Raw genomic sequence first — 6,000 nt, forward strand, 5'->3', positions numbered from 1 at the left:
CTCTTTAATATCTCTTCCCATAAATTGTCATGCAAGAATATGAGGCTTTAGAAACACATCACTCTGGATAGACCTTCTTCTTGTTTTCACTGTAAAAGCCTTTTCTTGTTCAGAGATATGCCCCTTTTTTCTTTCTTCGTTCCAACTGCTGAGAGGAAAATGTAACATAAAATACCACAGTAAGTGTGTGTGTGTGTGTGTGTGTGTGTGTGTGTGTGTGTGTGGTGTGTGTGTGTGTGTGTGGGTGTGTGTGTGTGTGTCTGTGTGTGTGTGTGTGTGTGGTGTGTGTGTGTGTGTGTGTGTGTGTGTGTGTGTGTGTGTGTGGTGTGAGTGTGTGAGTGTGTGATATCCAATGTCAATAGCTAAATCCAAATGTAATTGCACCAACATCTGCAAAATATGATATATCTTTAGAGAATATTGTAGTAACCTGTACGCATGTAAGTCTATGATTGTACAGTCATTGTTTGTTAAAGAGTTACTGTGTCTCAATGCTCGCAGTGTGTGTGTGTGTGTGTGTGTGTGTGTGTGTGTGTGTGTGTGTGTGTGTGTGTGTGTGTGTGTGTGTGTGTGTGTGTGTGTGTGTGTGTGTGTGTGTGTGTGTGTGTGTGTGTGTATATAATCAGACATGGCAGCTATTAAGCTGTCACAGTGGAAAACTGAATTTGGCTCCCGTCTTGGACAGAGTTCACAGTATTCCCTGAAAGACTTTTGAGAATGCTCGTGTCATAGCCCAGTGACTGCTGGTTATTCACAGCAGGGGACCAGCGTCTTAGATCAGGCTGTCTGCCAGAAAGGGGGAGAATAAAAAAATAAAAGCAAGTGGATTTAGATGCACAACTTGTTTGTAAGTTTATGGTATAAAGGTGTGTTGCAGGACATCTGTGTCCTCCTGTGTCTCAGGCCAAAGGGCCCGGGGCCAAACAGAGAGACAGACAAAGACAGAGGCATAAAGAAAGAGACAGAGAGAGACAATACAGCTGTCACGATTATCATGTTATGTCACGTTTGTAGTTTTGTATGTTTGGGTGTTTGCTGTCATGTTTTCCTCCTGGGTTATTGTCTGGTCCTTTTCCCTGTGTTTTTTCCTCCCGTCGTTAGTTTCCCTGGTGTGTCTAGTTGTCTGATTGTGTTCACCTGTTGTCCTCCCCTGCCCGGCTGTTTCTCGTCTCGTGATTACCCCTCCCTGTATTTAGTCTTGTCTCTTCCTGTGTTCAGTGTTGGTTCGTCTTTTGTTGGTGACTGAGTTCACCGGTGAGTGTTCTGTTTTGTCTATGTTAGTTTCATTATCCTTGAAATAAAGGTTTATCAGAGTTATCTGCATTTGGGTCCTGCTTCCTTCACTCAACCGTGACAGTACGAACCAACCAGAAATGGACCCAGCAGATGATCCATTTGAGGTGGAACTACAACATGTTTCCTTTGATTTGGCTTGCTGCTATGATTGGTGGAAGGGAGCGTCCAGGGTTCTGCAGAAGGAGGCCGCTCTGGTAGAGGCGCACCGGTTGGCTATGGAGAAACCAGACTTGGTGAAATTCTTATTTCTAATTTTGAACTTCCTCTGGGTGTGTGATTTCCAGCCTGCTGACTACAAACGTCTCGGTGTGTTCCGTCTGGAGTCAACCAGTGCTTCTGCCCCAGTTCCTGCTCCTGTCCAGGAGTCGTTTTCTGGAACTCGTCTGGCTTTTGGAGGTCCACGGAGCCTTCAGGCGGCTTCTAAGAGAAGGAGTCGCAAGTCCAGGCTAGCAGTCCGAGCCCCAAGAGCCATGATTCCGGTCCCAGTTCTGGCCCCAGCGGCCATGGTTCCGGCCCCACCAACCATGGTTCCGGCCCCAGTTCTGGCCCCAGCGGCCATGGTTCCGGCCCCACCAACCATGGTTCCGGCCCCAGTACCGGGCCCAGCAGCAATGGTTCCGGCTCCAGAACCGGTCCCCACAGCCATGGTTCTGGCTCCAGAACCGGCCCATGCAGCCATGGTCCCTGCTACAGAACCGGCCCCACACAACCATGGTCCCAGCCCCAGTCCCAGCCCCAGTCCTGGCCCCAGCAGCCATGGCTCCGGCCCCAGTAGCCATGGTCCCAACTCCAGTTTCGGCTCCAGGACTGGCTCTCCTGCCGACGCCAGCTCCCCGTGTCCTGTCGGCGTACCGGCCGACTCCAGCACCTCGTCTTCTGTTGGCTCTCCAGCTGACGCCAGCTCCCGAGTCCTGTCGGCGTACCGGCCAACGCCAGCTCCCGAGTCCTGTCGGCGTACCGGCCAACGCCAGCTCCCCGAGGCCTGTCGGCGTACCGGCCGACTCCAGCTCCTCGTCTCCAAGTTCCCTCTCAAGTCTCCTCTCCAGTTCCCTCTCAAGTCCCCTCTCAAGTCCCCTCTCAAGTTCCCTCTCAAGTCTCCTCTCCAGTTCCCTCTCAAGTCCCCTCTCAAGTCTCCTCTCGAGTCCCCTCTCAAGTCTCCTCTCGAGTTCCCTCTCAAGTCCCCTCTCAAGTCCCCTCTCAAGTCACCTCTCGAGTTCCCTCTCAAGTCCCTACCCAATGTCCTGGTCTGTTGGAGATTCCGCTGGGGGTCCTGCCAACCCTGTGTCCTGTGCCGTGGAGGCCCCGCCGTCTACTCTTCTGCCGGGGGTCCTGCCAACCCTATGTCCTGTGCCGTTGGAGGTTCTGCTGGGGGTCCTGCCAACTCTATGTCCTGTCCCGTTGGGGGTCCCACCGACTACTCTTCTGCCGGGGGTCCTGCCAACCCTATATCCTATGCCGTTGGAGGTCCCGCCGACTACTCTCCTGCCGGGGGTCCTGCCAACCCTGTGTCCTGTCCCGTTGGGGGTCCCGCCGACTACTGTTCTGCCGGGGGTCCTGCCAACCCTATGTCCTGTGCCGTTGGAGGTCCCGCCGACTACTCTCCTGCCGGAGGTCCTGCCAACCCTGTGTCCTGTCCCGTTGGGGGTCCCGCCAACTACTCTCCTGCCAACCCTGTGTCCTGTCCCGTTGGGGGTCCCGCCGACGACTCTTCTGCCGGGGGTCCTGCCAGCCCTATGTCTTGTTCCGCTGGAGGTCCCGCCATTACCTATCTCGCCGGGGGTCCTGCCAACTCCTGGTCCTCTTCCGTGGGGGATCCTGCCGAAGCCTGTCCCACCGGCTCTGGTTCCTGTCCGGCCGACATCGGGTCCTGCCCGGCCTCCGGAGCTGTCCCGTCAGCGCCTTCCTGCCCGGCCTCCGGTGCTGTCCCATCAGCGCCTTCCTGCCCGGCCTCCGGAGCTGTCTCGTCTTCGCCCTCGAGCCCGGCCCCCTGAGAGCCGCGGTCTTCGCCTTCGAGCCTGGCCCCCTGAGAGCCGCGGTCTTTGCCGTCGAGCCCGGCCCCCTGAGTGCCGCGGTCTTCGGCCTCGAGCCCGGCCCCCTGAGTGCCGCGGTCTTCGGCCTCGAGCCCGGCCCCCTGAGTGCCACGGTCTTCGCCCTCGAGCCCGGCCCCCTGAGAGCCGCGGTCTTCGCCCTCGAGCCCGGCCCCCTGAGAGCCGCGGTCTTCGCCCTCGAGCCCGGCCCCCTGAGAGCCGCGGTCTTCGCCCTCGAGCCCGGCCCCCTGAGTGCCACGGTCTTCGCCCTCATGCTCGGCCCCCTGACTCTTCCTGCCGCTGCCTTCGCCCTCATGCTCGGCCCCCTGAGTTTGCCCGCTGTGGTCTTCGCCCCTCCATGGACTCTACCTTGCCCCCGGGCCGTCCGCCCGAGATCCCTTCCGGGCCCTCCGCTGTGCTCCTGAGCTGTCAGCCCAAAACCCGTCCTCCAGACCCCCTCCAACCACCCTGGTGGCCCTAGTGTTGTGTGACAGAATCCGTCCCTTGAGGGGGGGGGTTCTGTCACGATTATCATGTTATATCACGTTTGTAGTTTTGTATGTTTGGGTGTTTGCTGTCATGTTTTCCTCCTGGGTTATTGTCTGGTCCTTTTCCCTGTGTGTTTCCTCCCGTCGTTAGTTTCCCTGGTGTGTCTAGTTGTCTGATTGTGTTCACCTGTTGTCCTCCCCTGCCCGGCTGTTTCTCGTCTCGTGATTACCCCTCCCTGTATTTAGTCTTGTCTCTTCCTGTGTTCAGTGTTGGTTCGTCTTTTGTTGGTGACTGAGTTCACCGGTGAGTGTTCTGTTTTGTCTGTTAGTTTCATTATCCTTGAAATAAAGGTTTATCAGAGTTATCTGCATTTGGGTCCTGCTTCCTTCACTCAACCGTGACAACAGTGGCGTCATCTCTCTCCATACTGCTGTCAGTGTCCTCATGAGACTTCACAGAGCTCTGCAGGATAACATTCTGCTTGTCTTTCTCACTCCCGCTGCCTTCACAGAGTCCTGATTAAATAATCTTGTATCACGGACATCGTAGCCCTTTCTCCACAAATATGTGACTCATATATCTTTGTGGTTTTCACACACAAACATATGGACATTTAGCACTTGCACAATCAGAATAAAAATGAGGTTCTTGGAAAAGTTGTGAAATTCTCAGTTTGGCAATTTCACATTTACATTGTGAACAGCTGCCATGTCGTTCAGTTGCCAATCTTCAAATATTTTGATCTGAAATGTCATGTTTCTGCTACTGCTGCAGGTAGGCGAAACACATTATCTGTGCTCCATCCCACTAAATTCCTCCACAATGCCACAATAAGTTGCGCTTGACATTTCAAGTCATTTCTGATCATTTCCAACTCTTCTTTGTTCTTAATCCCTGACAAAACACCGTGGAAAATTAAAGAGCCAAGCAAGCTGCGCTACATTTTGTGTTTACTGGGCTAAATCAGTCCTCTGCCCAGAACTGACACATTCAGCCAGGGAATATATTGCACCCATATGGGTTTGAAGTTCTCCACATCATTAATGTCCATGAAAATATTATACCATAACATCTCTCAAGACTTTTGGAGTGTGTCTCTGTGGGGGTTGATTTCCTGGCCAGTGAATTTAAAAAAATGTATCTGAGGGTAAAACGTCATCCTTTGTGTGGGACTCAATGATGAAGGAGAACTGAATCACTTTCGAGAACAACTGCAAACACACACACACACACACACACACACACACACACACAGAGTGCCACAGTAACTCTTTAACAAACATATTGGCAGTCACATGAACAATCATAGACTTACATGCGTACAGGATACTTCAATGTTCTCTAAAGATAAGGTAGTTGTCATCTTTTGTAACTTTGGTGCAATTACATTGAGATTTATCGATTGACCTCATGAATATGACTGACTGCATACTGTATGAAGCTTGTATATGTGAAACTGACAAACGAAAACGCAGGCTGTCCAAGGCTGGTGCTGTGTCTGGTAAAACCATTGACTGTAACATAATTTGCCCCTCAAGCATATCAACCATTTATATATATTTGTATGATATAAAAGTAAAGTTTCTCCTGAGATGCATCTTATAAAAAGACCCAGAGGATGTTACAGAACATAAAAAACATGTTTAAATGTGCCGTAAAATTGTGAGCTCATGCAGATTTGAGAAGGACAGAGCCCTCACTGAAAGATTTGCAAAAAAGAAAAAGTAGATTATTTCTGCTTTCTCTACAACCAACCATATGTGATGATTTAAAAAAGGATTTAGTCAGTGTTTCTCTGTATTTAGTAATTCAATGTGTGTGTCTTAGCTGGCCACATTTACCACAAAAAACAAGAAGAAAATAACACAAAATAGTAAAAGACATTGTGGACGAACATAGAGTCCACAGCAATTTAGCTCAACACTTAAATCAAATATTTCTGTCCCTTAGATTCTGTCCTTTAAAAAACGAATGTCGCTTAAAAAACTAATGTTGCTTAAAAAACTAATGTCGCAACAGGATTTAGAAAAACTTGTCCATGCTTTTATTTTCAGTAGACTCGACTACCTCATTACTCACACAGCCCTCAACAATCAGGCCCCCCCCTACCTCACAGACCTGCTGCACCACCACGCCCCTTCCCGCTGCCTCCGCTCATCAGAAGCCAACCTCCTATCCATCCCCACCC

This window comes from Gymnodraco acuticeps, unplaced genomic scaffold (genome assembly GCF_902827175.1).
Source record: "Gymnodraco acuticeps unplaced genomic scaffold, fGymAcu1.1, whole genome shotgun sequence".
NCBI lineage: Eukaryota > Metazoa > Chordata > Actinopteri > Perciformes > Bathydraconidae > Gymnodraco > Gymnodraco acuticeps.